This window comes from Alligator mississippiensis, chromosome 4, assembly GCF_030867095.1.
Source record: "Alligator mississippiensis isolate rAllMis1 chromosome 4, rAllMis1, whole genome shotgun sequence".
Classification (NCBI taxonomy): Eukaryota; Metazoa; Chordata; order Crocodylia; family Alligatoridae; genus Alligator; species Alligator mississippiensis.
In genome coordinates, this window is record NC_081827.1 from 89,673,218 (window position 1) to 89,697,283 (window position 24,066).

Below are 24,066 nucleotides of genomic sequence, written 5' to 3' on the forward strand. Positions count from 1 at the left end.
AAATATTAAGAAAAACTGGTTTCATTACATTCATAAAAGAAATCTAACAGTTGGACTCTATACAATTATATCCATTTCTTCCAAAATAATTTTATAAATTTAAGACAAATGCGACTTACTTTCCCATCTAAAAAACAAAACACAAGAAGTATTAAATGACAAAAAAATTACTGCTTATGTACAGTCTAGATCATGATTAACCTGTGCATTTTTTGCATCATTATTTTAACCCAGTATTTTTCTATTATATGGCATAAAAATACCATGGAATCATGGAGGGAAGAGGGAGGGAAGAAGGGGCTGTAAGAGACCTCCAGAAGTCCTGTAATCTAACTCTGTATTCAAGGCACAAACATCCCTGTCTAAACCAAAGACAAGTGTTTGTCCAACCTGATCTTAAAAACTTCTAATGATTGAGAGTTATGACAACTTCTAAATCATTTGTTGCTTCACTGCTTAATCACACTCATAGTTGGAAAGTGTTTCCCAATTTTCATTTTGTTTCACTTCTTATTGTTTCCTATACACACTTTTTATTTGTCTATCATCCCCTTTATAACAATCATTTCTGTATTTCATAACTTACCATCCATCCCTCCTCCAGTCTTTTCTTCCCTATACTAAGTATAAATCACAGTCCCTCCCCCCCCCCAACCTAAAAAATTGGAAAATATTGCTTAGAAGCTGTGGTGATGTGAGAGGAACTCTCTCTACCAGTAGCATGAAACTGTTCAGTGAATGCCATGCATCAAAACCTCAGCTGGTATTAATTTGGTGCTCCTGGCTCCCAGTACTTCTTTATAAATCTATAAATAGGGACCAACATAAGTCGCAATGAGACAAAGGGCTTTTGGTGGCCCGCCTATAGCATGCTGAGTTGATTTTGCAGGCATTTCGCAGCAGCTCCGGCCCTTGTTACTGATTGGTAGAAGGGCCCCGGCAGCAGGCCCTCACTGCTGATTGGTGGAGGGCATCTTCACTCAGTCTACATCACTACCACTATTTTTTTGGTGGTTGATTTTGTGGCAAAATCATAGCCAATGCCAGATTTTCCAGCAACTGTGAACAATGCTGGGGTTTCTTTGCAGTTTCTGCAAAATCTGCAAAACCATGATTTAGGTAGGTCTTTATCCATAAACCTTGGAATACAATATTAAAATAATTTAATTGAAATACTAGAAGAATGCAATGACTCAGTGACCCTCAACCTCCAGCCCATGGTTGAGCACCACGATTTTTCACCGACAGAATCTCTCTTAAGGTTTATGAAACTGATATAACAAAAATCAAAACATCAAGAAATCAGGATCTGATCCTGAATATGGAGCTACACGACACAAACAGGCAGATAATTTTACTCACATAAGTATCCTATCTGATGCTTGTACTCAAAGTTCAGAAGGAGTATAAAAGGTTTGCAGCATCAGAAAAAAGTGTATTTCTATTAAACTTTATCAGCATAAAAAATTTGACCCGAACCATATTAATTCATTTTAAAATATTAAATGTATCAGAATTTGCACTTTAAGTTAATAAACATAAGGCAACATTTTCAAAAAACTGTCTTGATCTAAACTAGGGACTTTTAATCCATCAATTTATTACCTTAGTACTCATGTGCCTCACAATCGTTTCTAAATATATTCATCCTCAGATAAAAAAAAGAGCTGTGTAACTAACAAATCTGAGGCAGGGAACCTGTGACATACAAAAGGTTACATGGGAAATCTGTAGCAGAGCAGAACAAGTTCTGTGACTTCAATTGTGAACCCCGACAATAGACTATAGCTGGGCCGAAGCTTTTCATTTTGCTTGCCTTGTGAAAGTTAAATGTATGGTAAGATGGTATTAGTTGCAGCACAGGGTGTTTAGGCATTTGTGTTATTCTGACAGCAAGAAGCCCAATGACGCTTTGGACCCCTTTTTCAGCATAAAACATTTAAAGTATAAAGCTTTTGAACAAGATTTACATAGAAATGTTTCTATTAGCAATTAACTAACTGCTAATAGCAATAGCTAATAGCCCCCCCCAAAACATACCCTACTGAACCTCGCTCCCACCCTGTGGGCAGAAGGGCCTGACCAAGCCAGTATGCAACTTCTGGACAGCACAGGCTGTGGGGGCAGGGCCCCTCCTAGGTAGCTACAGCTCCGTGACAGCCTGGCCTGCCTGGGAGCAATCTGGGTGCACAGCTCCCACAGCCCCAGCCAGCTGAAAAATGTTCTGCCAGGCCAGCCCCTCCACATCTGCCCTCAGCAGTGCCCATGGGCCAGCCCTTCCCAGCTCCCTAGCCCCAGCCACAGGAGAGGAGGGCAGATGGCAGGGCTATGCAAGCTGGCTCTGGGCACGCCCCGCATTGTACAAGCTGACAGCAGGGCATAAAACCAGGCAGACCCCAGCTGGGGTCCTTGTGCCAGTGGGACAGAGGGGAGACACAGGAGCTTAATCCCCTTCCTGCTCCTTTGCCACAGGTGCTGCTCAGACTGGTGTCTGGCCACCCCCACACCTTGAGGACAAACCTGGCAGGGGCTGCTTCCTTCCTCCCCATCTAAGCACACCCTGGCTGGGGTCTCTGCAGGCCAGGGTGGGGTTTAACCCTGCCCCCCCAATCATATTTAGCAGCCTGCCAGGGCTTGGCTACACTCCCTCATTGCCCCCCTCCGGTCCGCTTCCTTCCAGCCTTGTGGGTGCTGTGGAAGGGAAGGGAGGGCTTGCTCTAGCGCCCCCTGGCTTCTAGCCTAGGCATGTGCCTGCATTTCCGGAATCAAAAGTGAATGCCTATTCACTTGCAAATCAGTTCAATGTAGGTTAGACTAACCTGCAAAGATTGAATCAATTCAGGCTCAGGCTTTTTGAATGTCTTTACTTAGCCCACGCCACCATGCGCATCTGATCTAACATGCAAGGGCGTGGCCCACAGACCTTCCCATAGACCTGTGGAACCCCACAGGCTGAATGACACAATGCTGGGGGCCAGGAGTTAGAGTTGAGCACCTCTGTTGTAAATCCTAATTAATAACTTAAACAGACATGTCAAGTTTTAGTCCTCCCATTTGAAAGTTCATCAGTGCTTAGATAACACTGTGATAAAACAGCTTAGAAATATGAGAAAATAGCCATGGAGCTAAAACTAGTTTTCTTTAATCCACTGGAGCAGTATTTTTAGTTTATACTTGTATCAGCAGGTTGAGGGATTTCATCTGCATACAACTGGTGACAGCCTCACTGCCACTAGAGGGAGCAAAAAAAGTTATGACACCCATAAAAAATATAGTCTGAGTTTCAGTTTTATTTATTTATTAATTTATAATTAGACTAATTGTTAAATCTCTTCCTAAGAGTTATCCTGGTAACTGCAAATCTATATCTCTACACATATATATAGAGAGAGGTATAGATATATATAAAACTTCAATGACTTCAAACAAAGAATATATTTTCATTTGAATATTTTGATATATAAACTAAAGCATATGAAAACATTTAGAACACTGCAAAAGTATTGTTTATAATACTGCACACCCTATCTCCTCCTTTCCTTCTACCTAACAGTATCAAATGAACCAAAGACAAATAGTCCACATCACTGGAGATCCTCCCACCAGCTTCCTTGGGTAATATAGAATATAACATTTATTATTTATCACTCTTAAACCAACTTCCAATGAGAAATTTTATCAAGATAAAATCTGGAATAAAAATATACCTAAGTTTAAATAATGTAATAATTCCAGGTTTAAATAACCTTCAAGAAGAAATATATATTTTTTTTCTTTACACACACGCACGCACACACATATGTACATGTGCATATTCATATAGAAACAAGGCAAATAATTTATATTTATAATTATTTCTATGACCACAATTTATTCTGCAATGATCACACTGATTTCTTTTGCAAAATTCGAATTAGCATTTAAATAAATCTTTGGAAGTTTGCACCTTACACCAATTTAAAAATGGAACTGTGCTATGACTACAATCTTAGATTCAGAAAATGGCAATGGCAATGTATATAGGAGAATGGATCTAATTCTTTACTTTTGCCGTTATAAACCTGAAACTGAAACGTGGAGCACAAACTGAGAAATGTCATACTTTTATTTTGCTATAGATTCCCTATCCATCTCAATAATCAACACGTTTCAATTTCACATTTTTATTAATACTATGCACCACAAATACTTAACAACAGGAAAGGTACTTGACTATTTTACTTTGTCAAATCACTGAAGCTTTGTATATCAGACATTAGACTTCATAAGTGTTATTTTTAAGTTTAATTTTTGTTGAAAATCCTTCTTAAAACCAGAGTTTGAAACCATTCTTAAAATGACTTTAAAAAAAGAAAGACTGTCTTATCAAAGTTCATCAGTAGCCTGTTACTGACTGAAACATGCATATATTCAGCTTATCATACATAAATCATTGCAACCAAAAAGAACATTCCATGTTGGCTGGCAAAAAAAGAAAGGAAGGAAAGAGCTATAAACAAAAAAGGTTTAAATGAAAATTGTTTCTTGGTTCATTAGTTAACTATTACATATCACTGTATGCATGCCTTAAAGGATAACTTCCAGCCATACCCACAAGGGAGCACCATGCAGCTGAGTAACAAATCTCTCACAGGCGCTGAGTGCAACAAGCAGCAGATAAAGAAATAAGGAAGTAGCATGCAACAGACCGGTTCAGACAGGTTTGGTCACATCCGTGCAAGCCAATCAGAAGTCTTGTTTTGTGTAGTTACCTTCCTTCACTAACAAAATGAGGAAGAAAATTTAGAAATGAATAATCCAATAAAAATCTCACACTTTTTGCCTGAACAAAGCATCTAAACCTGGGGCAGGGGTTGTTCTAAAAGCAACTTACATAGATACTCAAAGGTATTTAATAATTAATTTAATGTGTTTGCATATAATGATTCCTCAAATGGTGTTTCAGTATTTTCACAGGTCTCACTGATCAAATGACCAATTCACAGCAAAGAAAGTATTGGCCTAAGTGCCAAGCAAATGAAAAGCCATCTTTTATCTCAAGGAATGGCATTTGTATAGTGGAGCACAAAATGATTCCTGCAGGTAGGAGGGGAAATGTGCAATGGGTTAAATTAGGTAGATAAGCTTCTAAATACATAAATAAATAAAAAGTTTGCATGGATGGCAGTCAATCATGAAACATGAATGTGCACAAATATTGTGCACATCTATTTAAATATCACTTACGACAATTCCTTTTGCCTTCTTTTTCAGATTAAGCTTGAAAATCATATATTGTTCTGTGTAAAATAGACAAAACATACCACCAGGAACACCTCCAGTAATACTTGCAGATTTTTCTCCCTACTGAAAGATAAATGACCAAATATTTGCTATATGGCAAAACCAAAAACATGCCAGTATATTCTTAACAATACACGAAGGACCCCTCCTTCAGCCAATTAGAGTTCTCCTCTTCCCTCCCCCACATTTCTCTTGCAGAAGACGGATCACTGCTGTGAAGCAACAAAGGAAGACATTAGCATAGATGCTATGGATTAGCCTATAATCGTCTGTTCATATGAGCAGCTCAAGAGCTGCTCAAAAAGTTAGCCAATCAGCAGCCAGCTTCCTGAATCCTGCCTGGTAACAGGAGACAGACAAAGAGAAGGTTATGGAAATGCAGTGAAACAAGCTGGAATCCAAACAATGGTGTACAATGGTTCTTTGCATAATATAGTCAATCTAGAACAGCATTCGCATGAAATCCCATGAGCACTTGTAGCATTAGCCAAAAACACCACAATGACAGAAAACACTTGCCGGTGTAAAAAAGCTCCATGGAGGAAATTGTGGAAATAAAAACTGGTTCTACACTCATGATCATTATCCAAATATGCAAATCTAGTTAACACTTAGCTTTGTCAGTCAAGGAAAGTATGAAAGCAATCTGTCTGCAGCACTTTGTTCTAGAATAAGTCCCAGACTCTAAAATCAGAATGAAAGAACTGCCTGGAACCTACATTTCTAAAGACTTGTTCCCAAAAAAATCGGTTTCAAAACTAAAATAATCCACAGTAATAAGTTAAAATAAAACAGCAATAATTTTAAAAGGTATGAAATACAATTATATCACTGAGCGTGCACACACACACATACACACAGTTTCTGTATGAATCAAGCTCCAAAAGGATAGATACTAAAATGTTCTCTGCCAATTACATAATTGCTCATCCTGCTAAAATCATTTCTTAGTTCTACTTAACCTGAATTCAGTTCAAATCACAAGGTATGCACTATACCACCTATTTGGAAGTTTATACAAAATTATTCTACTTGCAAAATATAATATACATGGCCACTGGTATAAAGCAGGACAAATAAAAATTTAATTCTTATACGATACGCATTAAAAAACATTTGAATCAGGTTCTCCTCTTTTAAGCTAAAATAATCTGAATATTGGCCGAACAAAATAAAATGACCGCATGTGAACTTCATGGACAATCAAACATTTATACCACTCTTTCCAATAAAGTAATTACAGGGAATATGTAATAGCTTTAAACCCCTTAGACTATTTCAAATAGTCTATTTCGCTAGTTATAAATGTGCAGCATTTAGTGAAGTAGTAAACAAATTTAAAAAGTTAAAAACAAACAAACAAAAAACCAACCCCCCCCCAGCCTTTTCCTTTCCAGCACAAATGAGCCTTGTAATTTTTCCAGCAGACCCAAGAGGGAGCCTGCTGCAGGCCTGCTCTTACTTGATGTAAACCTCCCCACAGCAAAACACAAAGAGTCAGCACTCACTTCATTGTTACTATACTGGGAAAGAATTCAAATCTCTTATCTGATTGGCTCAAAGCAGCAGCTGCATGACAGCCAATCAGGCAACAGCTCCTCAACTCCTGCCTGGCAACAAGGGAGGCATGAGGGCACTACCAAGAATCTAGACAGGGTGTGAAAATAAGCAAGGGTGAACTATTGTAAATGCAAATGATATTTTAATTAATATTAACACAGATCCAATGGAGGAGTGTGTCACTTAAGCAAGAGCCCTTTTCTAGTTTTGTTTGGGTGAAAGCTCTGGAAACTTTGTTAGTTATCAATTAATGCTGCCACAAACAGGAAGTTTACAGTGTCAATAAGAAATACAGTATTTAACACCTACAGCTCCTTTCAGGATAGGATGGTAAAGAGAGCTAGTTGGTGCAGGACCCCCAATTTTCACAAAACCAGACACTGATTGACAGGCTGCCAGAGGAACAGCCACCTTTAAATTCTGCAGTAGTTAACCCTTTCTCCCCTACAATGTAATATACATGCGTTTTCCTACCGTTTGAATAGTACCGTCAAGCTCTGCTAAAAGCGCAGCTTCAGCTGTTAGGGGTAAAAACATTTCTTAAAGAGTGATTTCCCTTTTTTAGATATCAGTTCAGCAAAAGCACTTAACACATGTTTCTGTACAACCCTACTGAATGAAGTACTTAAGCATGTGCTTAAAGATAAGTATATGCTTTAGGGCTTCGCTAAATATAGGGAGGGATGTCAGTACATCTGGAATCCATTCTGCTCATGTAATCCATTTGGTGAAACAAGTTTTATGAACAGCACTTGAACTCAAAGCACCTTTACCTGTACACCATCAGGTTAATTTGAGGTGCAGGTCTCCTCCAGAAACAAAATAATATCTCCAATTTTGTCCCTCTCAAGGTTTTGCTACACTTGGACATACTAAATAGATTAACCATCCTATCACTGCACCTCCTGCTTAACAGGACAACTGCTCCTTGTAAGTCCATCATCCCCAGTCCAGAAATTTCCCCTTTATTCTCACTGTTCCACAAAACAAAACCCAATTTGTTCAGTCCATTAATATCTGTCCTGACTGGTATTTTTAAGTGCAAATATTGTTCATTTCCACAATGCTATTTTTGGTAGGCAAAGAGAGAGAGAGTAAAAAAATAGACTTTCAATACAGGTAAACTTTCAAATAGGCTCCCCTTCCCCACCCTGACAAAGTCAGTCACAAAAAATGACCAGCTTCTTAAAAACTTGTTAAGTCTGATCCTCTTTTACAAGTATTCTTTTTTATATTTTATTATACAAGGCCCTTAACATTATCTTGAAACTACAATATTTAAATCATATTTAAATTCTGAAAACTGGTACTAGTTTTTGAAGGAACTTTAGCTAAATTGATAATTTCTTTCTTCCTAAAAACATGAAGAATTTTAACTTTTATAGATTAATTAAAAGCTCAGCTTTCTATCGACTGCAATACCCTAAAAAACTAGGCACATTTATTTGCTTATTTGATTTATATGCCATCCTCCCCAATAAAGGCTGAGGCCGGCTTACAATAAAAAAATTACTGCTACTGCACCAAATCTGTACAAAAGCAGAAGCAAATATTTTAAACAGAATAATTTATGCAGTCAACCAAACAAGACTGCATGTTCATCTGTAAATAAAATTTGAATTAATTCATTTTAAAATGTAATTAGTAATTTTTAAAACGTGTGGTATTTTACATGATTTTTTTTTTACACGATAATACATAGTTGATATGCTCTTAGCATAGGATTCATAATTGCTACAGCCCATTAAGCATCATAGTTATATCAAAAGAGTAAAATGTGAACTTTCTTAGAAAATTCATGGCCCTAAGCCATCTAGAATAGGATACTGCACTTATTTCAGAGATTACTACACCAATTATAAAATTATGTAAACATATACAAATCGAAGTGTGCATGGAAACTGGGACTAATCATACCTGTACAAAAAGCAATGCTGACAGCTTCTTTTCAAAAGAAAAATCTGAAAATTCTTTTATAAGAACTGCATTGCACTTATGTTTTGTTTTTCCTGCTGGTTACAGGGCAAAACACACCCACCTATTAAAAAACATTTAAGGCAAATGCTTGTATACTAAGGACACATGAGAGACTACTAATATACACATGACCACATAATTTCTAAATTAGGCACCTCTATTTTAAAAACAAAATGTTCTGTTAGAAACAACTCTTTATCTCCTATCTAATTAAGAAACGGCTACAGTTACATCTTGAAAAGCTTTCTTTCCAAATTATGCTGCATACAATGTATACATTTTACTGCCGTGATGCAATTCTGACCTCTAAGCCTTTAAAACTGTGGCATCAGGCAGCTTATCTCAAAAGTCTGATGTCATTAACAGCGGCCCTCTGAGGTCACTTTGTCAAACAAATCAGAAGAAAGTGAAGAACAAACTGCAAAAGAAAAAACGAGAAGCAGCATTAAAAAGCTGTGATGTATTCATTGTTCGTCGCATACGCACAGACATTAATTGTTTTAATTTGCCTACACAATCACGTTAGCTTTCCCATCTGTAAACAAAAAATTAAAATTTGAACATCTATCTAAAAGAATATGTCGTTGTTTCCTCAGAAGTGTGAAGATGACGCTTGTATTGTATGTTTCTTTTTCTCTAGGGGAGATCTCCCTTCTGCAGAGAGAGGAAAATACCCCTTGCTATGTTTCTTTGTTTGCTTACTCTACACCTGTTTACACATGCACTGGAAGGAATTAGAGGGAACTGCTAAATTCACGCCACATTCATCAAATCTTATTCAAGGAGGCAAGACTTCAAATTCTGATTGAGCAAGATATATATATTTTTTAATTTCCTGCAATTGAAATGGAGTAGACTGGTTACTATTTTGGTGGGAGAGTATCATGGAATCTATTTGCTTATTTTTGTATTAAAAATGATGAAATCTTTTTACAAATGTAGAACACATACCCAAAAGGGAGCCCCCTGCAGCCATGTTGCCATCTTATCAGCATTTCCAGCAACAGAAACTACACTTGACTAGTCTGAAAAAGAATGTCTACAGATTTGCATAGTTAGTCTGACTGGCTGCTGAAGATTAGTTTGCATAAGCCAATCAGTAACTAGAAGCTGAGCCACCAGCAGGAGGCCTGGAAAAAATCTGCCTGGCAACAGGCTGAAAATAGAATCAGTGCAATGGGCTGACGACACCTACAAGTGGTGTGAAAATGGGAACAGACTACAAGCCAAGCCACATTGCCACTAAATTTGCCAAACTAAGTAAAATGTGCATATCTTTCCTAAAAAACAAAATAGCCAGCAAATATATGACTATGTAACAGAGACTGAAAAGCAACCATACTGCAAATACAAGAGCTGAAAGGACACAATCTTCAAATATTGCACTAAAAGCAAGGCAAGACATTAGATACTGCATTATACATTTTAAAGGATTTGGTGGTTTTCCTACAGAAAAAAAAAAGGAAAAGATTACATTAGGCTAGTCTTTTTCATAAATCGTTCTAACAAAGGACTCCTACTACACTGGGGCAAATTAATGGCACATTGTTACAATTTCATATCTATTACTGCATTTTTCCTTTCATTACTTCCCGTTATCAATGAGCACAGGCCTGTCCGTAAGTTTTTTTGTTTTTTTTTTTTATAATGCATCTATTCTTTCTGCCAGGTTAACTTGTGATGTCATGACTGAAGACAACACAATCTGCTATTACAGATGTATTTATGATTGTCAAACAATGGACTGCAGCGTATCTGAAACAAAGGTTTTTTATGACCAGCTTGTGAACTGAGGAGACCATTAGTAACCAACAATAACAATGAGTAGCAAACCCAGGTCCCAGATGGAGAACTATTCTCATAAGGAATCTGGTAAAACTAGCAGGCTAAATTGAAAGACCTCTTTAGAAAGTATCTTGATAATAAAATGGTATACAGTATGCAAGAAATAAAGTACACAGCAGTTTGAAAGTTTTCATGTAAATACATTTCTGATGCTGCACAAAATAGAGAAGAAATCCATATCTACATGATTTTGTCAGTTTCTTACATACAAATAAAGTAATCCACGTAAGCAGCACAATTTTAATGGACTTCACTGCCATACAGGTGTTCGTACATGTATATTCCCCTGTGTGTTACACAAATTAAAATTAGGATTTTTTTTTTTTTTTGGTGAGGGTAGAGTGGGGCAGGCGGCAAGTAGAGGCTCAAAATATGAAGGATTTATTTTCCCCGAAAAAGGCGGGAAAATAAATCTGAACACCAGGAAGCTTTAGAAACAAGGTTAGTAGGAAAGGCGTCACTTTTCTGTGAAAAAATACTTTCTATAGAAGAGCGTTTTTAATCAAACGCATTGTAAGTTATGAATATTTTTTGTTATAAATGTCCATTAAAAAAATTCCTACTAAATTCTTTTGTTATGTTTATTAGTGGGTGGAGTTCTTCCTTATAAAGCAGCTGTTTATTGAAAACATTCATTCTGTAAATATCTGTTAAATGTTAAAGGGAAAGCTTGAAAAGTGTACTTAATCAGTTTAATTTTATGTTCACTACTAGATATAACAAGGATCAGAAAAAAGTTTTTAGTACCCGCTCTTCAATTTATTGGTATGCTAACAGCCCTGAGTAGCAGCAGGGAGCATATTCTTTAATGTTTAATAGTCACTTTCTAATTAACAACTGTGGTAGTAAGAAGATATCTGCCAGACTAAGGACAGTCGGAATAGAACGACTGGTGCTAGAAAAATGTATTACCTCAGATTAAATCTTCTGGGGTCAATGGGCAGTTAATTATTACTCTATATTTGCTGCCAGGCAAATCATTCATCCCAAAACTTCGTGTGCTCAAAGAAAAGAGATTCAAAAGGTTTTTCAAAAAGCATCCACTGTATTTTATTATTTCAACTTCAAACACAAGAGCCTAGCCGTTTCTTCAACCTAGCCATGCTACAGACCAAATTCTAGTCACAACCAGTAAAAAAAACAACAAGAGTGTTTCATAGGACCTAACAGTGAATCATTATACAAACAAATGGAGGTACTGGGAAACAGTAAGTGATTAAATGTGCAATTCTCAACCAGGGTACCAGGGCACCCTACGATGCCAGGAGATCTTTTGAAGGGTGCCCTAAGCTATGAGGAGATAAGTAGTAGGTGTGAGGAAATAAGTCCCAGCTCATGTTCCTCCCTGGCTGGCCACTGCCCAGTAACAGGTAAGCACTGTAATAAATTACTTTTTGAAATGGAGTATTACTCAATTCAATTTGTGTAGAATTGACTACAACAGTCCCTTCTGCCAGCACGAGCAAGCAGGCTTCATAGGCTAGCTCCAATTTCCTTCTCCCTTCATCCGGAAAACAAGGTAACAAACCAAACCTAGCCAGTAAGACATTTTGATCACTTCAATCAATGTACCTACCGGTACAAAAATGTTAGGGTTTACAATCTTCAGTGAGAAAGCCAAGCATGAAGAGGCCAGAAGAACCCACAAGTATATTCATATTCAACTGAGGGGGAATACAAACCCAAAGAGCATGCACAATCTTATCATGATGTTACACACAGCCCATGGGCAACTGGTGCCGCCTGAGTTTGGAGGGGCACGAGATCACCAACTGGGCGGGGGAGGGGGGGGCACAGTGGCTGACTGCCAACCATGGGGGGGGGGGAGGAGACGACGACGCAGCCGAATCGCCAAGCCAGCGGTGAAACTGGAAGTGCACTCCTGCCAGCATTTCCGGTTTCACAGGTGGTGTCTTCCAGAGGATGCACGGCCAATCTCAGGGGTGCACATGCCTCTTCTTAGTTGGCATATAATCTAGACTATGCTTGGTTCACATACAGAGTTTAGAGGAGTGCAATTCCTCCAACCACCGAGACCTATGTAGAGTGCCAAATACATGCTGCGGCAATGCTGCAGCTACACTAACTTATTGCCAGAGCTTGAATCAGACCCAGAACTGGTGACAAGCAAAAAACAGCAGCTCCAGTCAGACCACAGCATAAGAGCCAAAATTACCGTTTACTGCTTGATTTGGGATCTACATCCTGAATTCATTACCCAAGCACCTGAGTAATCTAATTGCTAACTTAGCAAAGCATACCAGGGGTACACTGATACATTGGTCCCATATTGAACTGGCACCAATATAATGAAAACTGACTGCATCGGTAATTGGCTTTTTTTTAGCTGATGTGGCCGATAATGCCACTGATAAATACTGGGCGCACATGCATAGCTGCAGTGCAGCACGCAGGTGGCTAGGAGCACAGCCTGGCAGCATGGAGTGCAGCCAGGTCCAGCTGGTAAGTCTGTTGTGAGAGAAGGGGTGTGGGGGGGGCAGATCAAAGCACCTGATGTGAGGGAGGGAGTGGGGCTGGGGCAGAGTGGGGGATGGAGCTGCAAACAGCTAGTCTGGGAGGTGCGGGGTGTGGCTTCTGCCACAACGTACATCCCTAGGAGGCATGTGTCTCTAGATCTATGTGTGGGGAGAGGTCAGGCTCCCACTGCATGCAGAGGCCAGGGTGGCACAGGGCTCTTCCTAGCAGGGGCTGGACTGGAACTGCGCTGGGGGGTGGGGGGGGAGCAGCAGCAGCACTGGGAGAGGGGGTTACAGGAGCCACAGCAAATTTTGGGATGGCTACAGCCCTCACCATAGCCCCCTCCCAGAGCTGCTGCCAGGCCAAAGTGCAGCCCTGACCCAGCCCCTGCTGGGACAAGCCCTGTGCAGCCCCAGCCTGCAGTGGAAGTTTGCCCTTGCCCCATGGGCAGATGTGGGGGCACACTCCCCGCCATGCCCTCCTGGGGTGCATGCAGCGGTGGCAGCTGCACACACCCCCTCCCCCCGGGTCCCCCAGATGAGCTGCTCATGGCTCCATCACCAGCTCCACAGCGCCTGCTCCTGCCCCACTCCCTCCCTCACCGCACGGGCCTCCATCTGCACCGACAATGCTCCTTCCCTCCCCCATCAACCCTTCCCCCATAACAGACTTACCAGCCAGATGCCATTCTCCACAGTGCCCGGCTGTATATTAGATTAGTATTGGCCAATATGGCTCATTAAAAATTGGCCACTGGTATCAACCTCAATCAAAATCCTTTATTGGTGCATCCCTAGTTCATATCCCTTATTCTACACCCCCCGCCACCACATATATACACACAGATATGTATTAAGTTACACACACACACACACACACTTAACATAACCATGGATGCTCTCACTATCTGTATAAAAGGCATCCTGCTTAAGCTTTTGTATCTTATGAAAAAAAATTCACAGGTTAATTAACTGTTGTGCAGAAAAAGAATATTTCCTTTCAAAGCTGTTGTTTTTCCAGCTTTATTAGTTTTTCTATTTGTTCATATCCTGAAAATGGATGCCTATGTAAACTACACTTTCTCCACAGCAATGCATTATTACAAGATTTATCTAGTTCCCTCATTTTTATCCTTTCATTTCCACTTTTATCAAGCGCTTGTTCTAGCGACTCTTCTCCACCTCTAATTTTTTTGCTGCCCATTTTTTTAAATCCTTTATTTCTGCAATAATTTGTTTTGGTCTTCCCAATTTCAAAGGTAAGTATCTAATATGTATCCACTAATCAATGTACAAGTATTTTCTAGTCCTCCTCCCCACCATAAGTACTGGTGTTTTATTTGTTCTTTTGACTACTAATGCAGTCTGAGCAAAACGTTAATGAAGTTTTCAATTCTGGGCAGTATACTTTAATTCTACAATTTTTCATTTAACTTTTTTCTTCTTGCTTTCATAAAGCATTCCTTCATTTTGGTTGTTAGAATGACAGAGCTGCACCCACTTCATTATAAAAAAGGGGGGAGGGTCTTCAACTTTGCTGACAATTTTTTTATGGAAGCAAGCTGAAAGGATGAAATGAAAGGGATCTCACTGGGACAGTCTAAACCAAGGGTTGGCAACCTTTTAGCAACAAAAGGCCAAATTAAATGTAGCTCAGTGTAAAGGCATGCTGCCGCTTACTACCTGAAGAATGAGGTTTGAGAGCAGCTAGAGAGGTATACCGTGGAGAATTATCTCTGGCATATTTTTAAGCCTGGAGCAGGTGGGCAGGACATACTTGGGGCCAGGGCATGCTAGCATCAAGGTGCAAATATGCCCATTCAGGAGTGATGCGCTGATTTGTCTACAAAGACTAATTTGGGATGACAGTTATCTACATTTGCAAAGCAAATGCCAAGCATTTTCACATCAGCTGTGCCATTCACGCAATTAAATGATTATGATAGGTAACATAAGCTAGCCCTACATCATATCAAATACTTTTCTACATTCTCTGCATAATGTACATTAATACTTTTTTAACAAGTTAAATTAAATATCTTCATAGACGTTAGGGTCGGAAGGGACCTCAACAGATCATTGAGTATAACCCCCTGCATATGCAGGAAAGAGTGCTGGGTCTAGATGACCCCAGCTAGATGCATATCCAACCTATCTTGCTTAACAGGAGAAAATACTTAAAAATTAGGTACTGCCAAAGTTTTCCAGGGAAGTAGTTTCACCTCTACTGCTAGTACCTGAGAGAGCTGGGTTCTATCCCCACAGCCACGAGAAAACTGAAGACCTACTGGATGTATAGACGTGCCTAAGTAAAGACCTATGCGACCTAGTAAGTCAGTCTGAATGAACAGATGAGGATGTCTCAAAAACTGGGTCTTCATAAAGTAAGAGAGAAGCCTATGTGATATTTTCAATTGGGAACTCTTACAAATTGCTATAATCTAAGACAGGGGTGTCCAACCTTTTTGAATGTGGGGCCGGATCATGAACTTTTTATCAACCAGTGGGCCGGCAAGCCATATTCAAAGACCTCACAGGAAGCGGTATTGCATCACCCCCCCCCGCCTGAAACGAAAGTACAGTGTTTATTTTCGTTTCCTGTTGCAGCACCTCAGGCCTCAGAAAATGGCTTGGTGGGCCGCATGGTGGCCCGTGGGCCATATGTTGGACAAACCTGATCTAAGAGGAGTAGACGTATGCAGAACAGTGGCCGATTCCACCTGTGAAGTGGAAACACGGGTAAGACAAGAAATGGAAGTTAAAGTGATGTTGGAGTCATGACAGTCCAGAAGATATACAAAGCAAGAATTCGTGTGGGTAATTTCTACTGGATCAACTAAAATGGTGAGGACAGACTTAGACAAGCTTTCAGGTATCACAGTATCCTTCCTGTGATGCCAAAAGCCTGTCTATCCCAACCATGCAGCTGATACAATAAGAGAAAGTATCCGCAGGAATTCTTGCCTCTCAAAACAAGAAACATCTTTTAAAAGGCATTTAACTGATTCTAAAATAATATTCCCTAATCTAGCTGGGCTGCCAATAACCAAAACAGTTCTATTTATTTTAAATACAGAAGGAAACAAAAAGCAGGCTAAAGGGGAAAGGAAGCCTTTACTATATTTCATAGTAGTGCTGGATGGTTTCACCTAGCATTCAACTATCCTAAACAAAATGTGGAGTTTCTGTCAACATTATCATAACAGAAAGTGAATACTGGACCAAGGAAAAAAGGTAGCCTTTGGGGGGGAGGGAGGGAGGGGGGGGGGGAAAAAGAGGAAGGAAAAACCTAGTTTAGTTTATGATCAAATCCTAAAAGGAATATAGCTACTGAAGTTTGTAATAACTAAGCCTAAAGCAAATTAAGTTGTGCACAGACATGAATCTCACAATTCATGTGTCTGTTTTTGATCATCAAGAGCACACAGTCAGTTTTGAGGAAGACCAACAGCTACCTGCAACTCCTGCCAGTTTTATATACAATCCAAAAACTCACAGGGGTGGGAAATTATTTGTGCTGGAAGTCCATTTAATGAGTTTTGGTGAGATGCTGAGAGCAGCCAAGGAGATGCCAAATTGATCCTATCTGGCCCACTGGCTGCCAGGAACCTGAGGAGGGAGGGCTGTGCCTTGTGTCATTCTGCTCTGCCACAGTCAGGGCTGGGCCAGGAAGCGTGCAAACTCCTCCACCCCCACCACAGCTTCCTGTTGCAAATGTGTAGTCCTGGCACTGCGGCTGCCAGCACCTGGGCCCACACGGTATAGAGTGTGATGCAACATGCTGAGCAGCAGCCCCACCCGCCCACCACAATGAGCCATTGCCACTGGAGCTGCACCAGGAAACTCAGGGGCAGTGGACCCAGGACAAGTCCTCCCCCCTTGCAACTAGTATGGATTCACAGCTCTGCAGGATAGATCAACTCCTGATTTGTATTAAAAATCCCCTAGTTTGCCATTTGTTTTAGTTCAGCCTGCATGTGAAAGTTTGCCCAAGTACCATTCTCTCTGGTGCGTCTTCCCCTTCCCACTTTGAAGAGCTAGTATTAAATTGTATGTCTGATCACTCCCTAAACTGGTTACTCAGGCACCAAGACAGGAAGTCAAGGATCTTTTGGATGCAACCTTACGAACCTAATTGTTACTGAATTGCTATAAATTAGATTACTCTCACTTTTTTTCTGGTTATCACCCTGTCTCCTCCCACCGCCCTGAACTATAAATGACTTTTTAACAGGTTTCTATAAATGCAAAACACCAACATGCAAGTCTTAGGATTTATTTCTTTTGATTCCACTTTTTGTCTCTCAAGGACATAAAGGGGCAGGTACAACTTTATATACTGAGAACTAAATTCTAAAATCAGTTATAATGAGATATTCTGATAGCAAAATAGGAGGCGATAGTGATAATAGCTGTGAAAGTAAAGAAACAATCTGATTACATAAAATGCCAGTTAAATTTTTCTGCTAGGATCAACCCCGCCCCACTTTTTTATATTTTGAATATTAGGATCAAAAGTCTCCAGAAAACAGTTCCAAAATTAGAAAGAAAGATTTAAAGTGTTAAGGGAAAGATACTATGTTTAAAATTCTATGTGGATTAGGCGATAAATTTATTGTAGCCTGATTTTTATGTTCTCTTTTAGGTACTTATCTTGTCTTCATTAGCACAGAGATCTGAATGCTTCATTCTCACAAGCTTGAATGTATTTATCCTTACAACACCTCTATGAAGCAGGGAAATACAGTAATCCCTGTTTTACAGATGGGGAACTGAAGCACTGGAAGAAATTAAGAGTTTACTTAGAATATATTTTCCACAGGTATATAAAAACATACAGAAAGTATACCTTGGCCTAGTGGGTTCCCTCTGCCATTTTTCTGCTGTTTACTTATTTGTTCACAGTTACATAAATTAAGCAAAGGGTTAACAACAACATAAAAGGCTACTCAAAGTGTCTGCTCATTACTTTTTCTTATCTGTTTTGAATGTCATCTCTTTAGGGCAGGAACCACTGCTTTCTCCAGGCCTGTACTGTGTCTAGCCCTGGCTTTGATTTCTAAGTGTTACCATATACAAAAAATATTCAAGGTCTGAATTTATTCTGCAAAAAAAAAAAATTGCTAAAACTGATAAAAACATTGACTTCTAACTCTCCAGTTTAAATTCTTTCCGTTTTGAAAAATGCTTAAATTTGATATATCCTAAAAAGAATTTAAAAAAATAAATGTACCAATCTAGATTTAGAACACAGTTGGTAATATTCAGCACCACCATTTCACACACATTTCCCAAGTGGTGAAACCCAATGTAGTATAAAAAGAGCTTTCAGTGCAATTGCAAAAATTACATTATATCTAATGTATGAATATAATGATTCATTTGGTGCATAGCACACGTTTGCTCATTGCAAGCTGTCATTTTGTGCTCTATAAGGGTGACCACATTTTAACAGTGCGATATGCATACAGAGTAAGCAGGAACAACATGTTTTGTCTAATGAAGCTGATGCATATTCATATTTATGAAATGACCAGTAGGGAACACTAGCACTTAGGGCTAAGAACAGTCCTGCTGGTTTCCAAACAAAATAAGAACGAGCGTGATCACTATAGAAAAATAGAACTGAGAGGTAACTGTATGGAAACCAGTTGTTCCAGGGCAGTTACCAGCACCTTTGGCCTGAGAAAACAAATGTGGAAGGAAGTGAGGAACACTGTTGCTGTTGTGCATTCACACTGCAGGGTAGCATAAGATTAAGTATTACAATGGATATACAAAAGAATCAGGAAATGCCTACCAAAAAAAATTCATAATAAAAAAAATTCATGAAAGAAATTTAAAATGTGTCTAGGTTTATTTAAGTTTCACAGTAGATTATGATGTACTTTGCAGCCCTTCAAAATAATAAGGTAAAGACAACATAATGTGGTATTATTGGGTGTTTATAGACATGCTCCAGGAGGTGGGGGCAGGGGGGAAGCTTTAATTAACATGCTAATTAAAGTGCTCGTGTAACAAACTTTAGTTAAAGCACCCCCTCCCCCCACCCCCCATTTTTCAGTGTAGGGACACTGATACACGTGACACGAGTCTGCTGGAGTGTGGTAATTACCACGCTCCAGCAGACTCGATTAATCAAGTCTGCTCCAATGCACCGTAATTACAACACATTGGCGCAGCCTCCCTGCATGTGTATAGGAGCCCATTAACTGAGAAGTATTTAAGAGTCATTTTAGGAGAACTAAAAAACTGGCAAGCACAAAAAAGGCAGGTATAAAAGTCCTGCCATTCACAAGGAAGCAATAAAAGGAGTACTGAGAAAGTAGCTTTCACAGCAAACAGATTCTTCCAACAAAAAGTTATGCCATAATTTCTAAGCTGATTTTTTGTTTTACATAAGAGAGAAAAGAACACATATGCCTGAAACAACATGAAGACTTTAGAAATAAAAAATGAATACAGTGCCCATCTTTTAGACCACAACATAGCAGTTATTAGACTTTGAACCGGAGGACCTAGATTTAATTGTGTGTACATTGTTAAATGGTTGTGAACACGATTTTCCCTTAATGGAGTTTGGACAGTACACATTTGCAGGAGGGAAAAAGACAGGAATAATCAAAAACTGATAATTAATTAAAAAACCCTAATATATGTATAAATCACTTCAAGTCCAAAGGAGACCATAAGTTTGTCTTGTGTGTTAAGGTCTCATGCTTAGGCGCTGGCAAGTTGAGATGCAAAAGAGTCCTATGCCACCATAAGTCAGTTCATGGAGCAAATAGTCCATTTCTCCCTCAAATTTGGAGCATTCAGAGAGCCTGTGTTATAGGTATAAAAAAGCACATTTTAGATGCTCAGCAGTTAAAGATGACAAAATATAAGGATCAACTGATAGAAATGAAAACAAAGGATGTCTTTTGACCTCTATACTTTTTTTCCTCAGAGCAATGAATAACTGAGATAAAAGTAAAGGTTACTTTGTGCCTGAAAGCTTGTCAAATTTATCTCCTGACTATACTGTTGGTCCACTAAAATATATCACACAACTCTTCCCCTCATACATTTCCTAGACCTAGACCAAGGATGGCACACTTGTGGTACAGGCAGCCTGTTTGGGGCACGTAGCAGAATGGGGAAGTGACAGGCAGGACAGCAGCAGATAGGGCAGGTAGAAAGCAGGGCAGGCAACTGAGCAAGGGAAGGGGATTAGAAATAGCACTTGGGGAGGACGTGGGGCTACTTTCCGAGCTGCCTGCCAAAATGGTTGGTCCCAATGGCCTAGACCATCACAGCTACAGCAACACTCCACCCATATTCCAAATAGCCTATTAGTCTTCTCGTGCTAGGGTTAATGGTCTTATTCTTCCATAGAATTTTTGCATCCAGAAGTCTCAATCAAGAGGAACTGAGCAAACTCATAAAAAAAAAAAAAAATCTCTTAAGTTGGAGCAAAATGAGTTTGATGAATTCAGGAGAGCTCAAACTGGAAATTCAGGTCATAAAATGCTTCTGTCCAGTGTTTAAGCTACAAATATTCTTTAATTAAAAACAGTATTCCTTTCTAAGATTTACTGAAAATGCAAATTGCAAGAAGGATTTCTCCTGGAACTATAAAACTCTTGATTGTAGATCACTTATTTCTGGGAAGATGTCATTTCAGAAAAATTGCTTGACAGAATTAATGTAGTAGCAGGAAGAAGTTAAACTTCAAAATTTGTTTTTACTCAAAACTCTGAAAAAAGACAGGAAAAAACTGAACTGCACGGATTCTGAAAATTCAGAACATATTTAGGCAGCTGAACAAGTGAACAAATAGGAAACATACGGCATAAGTTATGGAATAAATGTATATCAGGCCTGATGCAATTATTAGACAAATTTTAGCCAGTTACGTCAAATTCATATACAAGTATGCAAGCAAGAACAAAATGGATTTAAAGCATTTTGGAGGTCAGCTGGTTTACACTTTGCACAATTAACCCAAAATACTGCCACTTCAAATTCTGAAGACACAATGAGAAGCAGACAAGCTGGAGTTAAATATTAACAGAGCTCCACAAACAGAATACTTAAATATCCATCTAGCAGGGGCAGGGCAGGGGAAAAATCAATTTATAGCTAAGTACAGACATTCAAAAAGCCCAAGGCGGAATTGATCCAATCATTGCGGGTTTCTTTAAAGCTGAGTAGACTGGATCAGAAGCAAACACAATTTATATTTGCCTTTCAGTGAAGAAAGGCACAAAGAAATCTGCACTGGCTGAGGATAGAATGTGGGGAGGGCTCCCGCATGTCTCCCAGCATGCTGGGAGACAGCCAAGAGCATCCATCCCTGATTGGCTGTCTCACACATGCCTCCCCCTGCTGCAACAGGCAGCTGCAGGCAGCCAGTCGATGGAGAAGTGCTTGCCCCTACTTGCAGTGGCATGGGGATCCACCCCAGGCAAGATAGAGGCCAGGGGTAGGGAAGAGAGGCTTATGAGGTGTTGGGCAGAGGAGGTTCCATCTGTGTAACCTGCTTCCCCAGCCTGGGTAAGCAAGGCACGGAGCATCCTTCCCCTGTCCTGGTTTTGTCTGAGCCCTGGGACTGTGCACTGAAGCAAGTCAGGAAGGGCTCGCAGGACTGCCCCCCTTCCCCAGGCCAGCACCCAGTTTGGGACTGCAGACACTCCCTGTGCAGCTGTGGGGTTCCAGTCTCTTGCCGGGGGGGGCAGCCAGCCAGCCATGTCCTGGCAACTATATGGAAAGTAGCTTCAGCTCTGAACTCAGTGCTGACTCGGAAGGGGGTGGGGGGCAGTGGCAGGGACAGAATTCTGCAAGTCTTTCCTGGAGCCGCTCCAGTGCGTGGTCCACAGTGTCCCTCCTCTATCCTAGAGCCCTGGGACCATGCACTGGAATGGCTCTGAAAAGGGCTTGCAGGATTTGCCTCTTCTTCCCAGGTTAATGCTGAGTTGGGGACTGAAGCTACTTCCCATGCAGCTACAAAGGCATGGCTGCTCCCCTCCTCCCCAGGGAGTGGAGCCCCACAGCTGCACAGGAAGCAGCTTTAGCCAGGGAATATGGAGCTGATTCTAGCAGGGGGGAAGAGGGGAGAAAAATCCTGTCAACCCTTCTTTGAGCTGCTCCAGTGCACGGTCCCAGAGATTCAGACTAAACCAGGATGGGGGAGGGATACTGTGCCCTGCCAACCCAGGCCCAGAATGCAAGGGTGCATCTCTGGTACTACCTCTCCCTAGCATCTCACAAGCCCTGTTCTCCACCCCTCTCCCCCCCCCCTAATCTTGCCTGTGGCTGATAGCTAGAGAGCTCGGGGCAGGGCTGGCTAGGTGCTTGGCTGGAGCAGCAGAGCTGCAGGGGGAGGGTCAGCAGGCAGCCCACAATGGGGATGCTGGGGGACAGCAAACTACCATGATTTGCGAGCAGACCTGGTACTGATGATCGTTTCAACAGGCTAACCTAGATTGAGTAAGTCTGATATTACATGGATCCAGGTCTACCTTAGACCAGGATCCGCCATTTTTAAAGTAGTCTATGTGTCCTGAACTTGTTACAGGTATAGACTGGTTTCTGACCACCTAAATTGGAAAAAACTGTAGTGCCTGTACTTGATGTATGAAATTATACTAGCACTCTTCTATAAGCCAGTGTCAAGCTCCTGCTTTCATCAGAAAAGGCACTTTGAAAGAGACTTTGAATATTCAGCAATACCTGAATGCAGAATGGAGGGAGTGGGGATGGAGAGGCAAGGAGGGGAATTAGCTAGCCTTCCTTGCCAGGCTTACAGCTGCACTGCTGCCAACTATTCACTACAATTCAGTTGCGGCAGAGAGGGATGACACACTTGGTTGCTAAGCAACATCTCTCAGGACTAATCTCAATTCTGGCTCTGCCACTTGGGAATAGTTAATTGAGTCTAGAGCTTGCAGATGGAGGGCGGGGAGGAAAAAAGAGAGACTAACCTAGGCAATGCACTGCTAAATGCAATCAGATGCCAACTGCAATGAATCCCTTTACCACTGTTCCACAAATAAGCAGGCTACAGATACTTCAAGGTAATTCTTTACATATAAAAATTAGTTTATATAATAAATGTATATCAACTTAAATTCCTCTGTGTTAGTAATTAAAATTTCTCCCATAAAAATCTGAGGTTTTTTGACTCTTCCTAACATTAATACCTGGTGATCAGAACAAATAGAAGATTACAAGGAAACTTGCACAAAAGAAAAGGTTCAGATTTCCCTCACCTCACCTACTGTTTAAATATTTGCCTGTGCATGGTTTTTCTGTGAAACACGCATCAGTTTTTTTGGAACATGGTACACTGTAGTAATCCTATCGATGCAAAATTGGGCTGCACTGTTACTAAAGTGCTATCCTGGCATCTCCCCAGTTTCTGCTTGGTATGAAAAAAGTATACACCAAGGTGAGAAAAGGCCTTAAAAAAATGTTAGTTTATAGTAACTGGGGTTCCTTGAGTTGTATTTCATGTGTTCACCACTTGCCTCAACTGAAGACAAAGAAAGAATGGACCAAACCGTGTAAGCCCCCAGTTACTTTGCCAGTACAAGATCCCAGAGCTAAAAGATCCCATAGTAGCAGGGAAAGGAAGAGGATTGTGAAATCTAAGTAGGTAACATATTTTACTTGTTAAGACTTACACATTTCAGAAATACATTACTTAAAATGGGAAGCAATTCTGCTTGAACCTGAATGGAAGAAAGTCTAATGCAGCTGGGTGGATTTCCCCTGGCTAACCTCCAATGTTTTCTTATACAGCCACTAACCCTTTTTGATCATTTCTGCTGACCCACCTAGAGTGAACAGTGTCTTCAATGGTCAAAACCATCACAGTGCATTTTTAAATTAGTTTGTCTTTTCAAGGTAACATAATAGCGGCATTACTATACTAAGGGTA

General features: G+C 40.2%; 1 protein-coding gene across 8 annotated transcripts in view; it reads right to left on the reverse strand.

Moving 5' to 3' along the window:
• The window catches only part of ATF7IP (activating transcription factor 7 interacting protein), a 146,208-nt gene that overhangs the window by 80,022 nt on the left and 42,120 nt on the right, over positions 1-24,066 (reverse strand). For 2 of the 8 annotated variants that reach the window (XM_019480834.2, XM_019480833.2), the window contains exon 1: positions 9,772-9,796. The exons of 4 other annotated variants lie outside the window; for them this stretch is intronic. The gene's annotated coding sequence lies outside the window, so the exon portion shown is untranslated. Of the gene's footprint in view, positions 1-5,226; positions 5,252-9,124; positions 9,217-9,771; positions 9,797-24,066 lie in introns of those variants that run through there. 2 more of the 8 variants (XM_019480835.2, XM_019480836.2) reach the window with 2 other exon arrangements.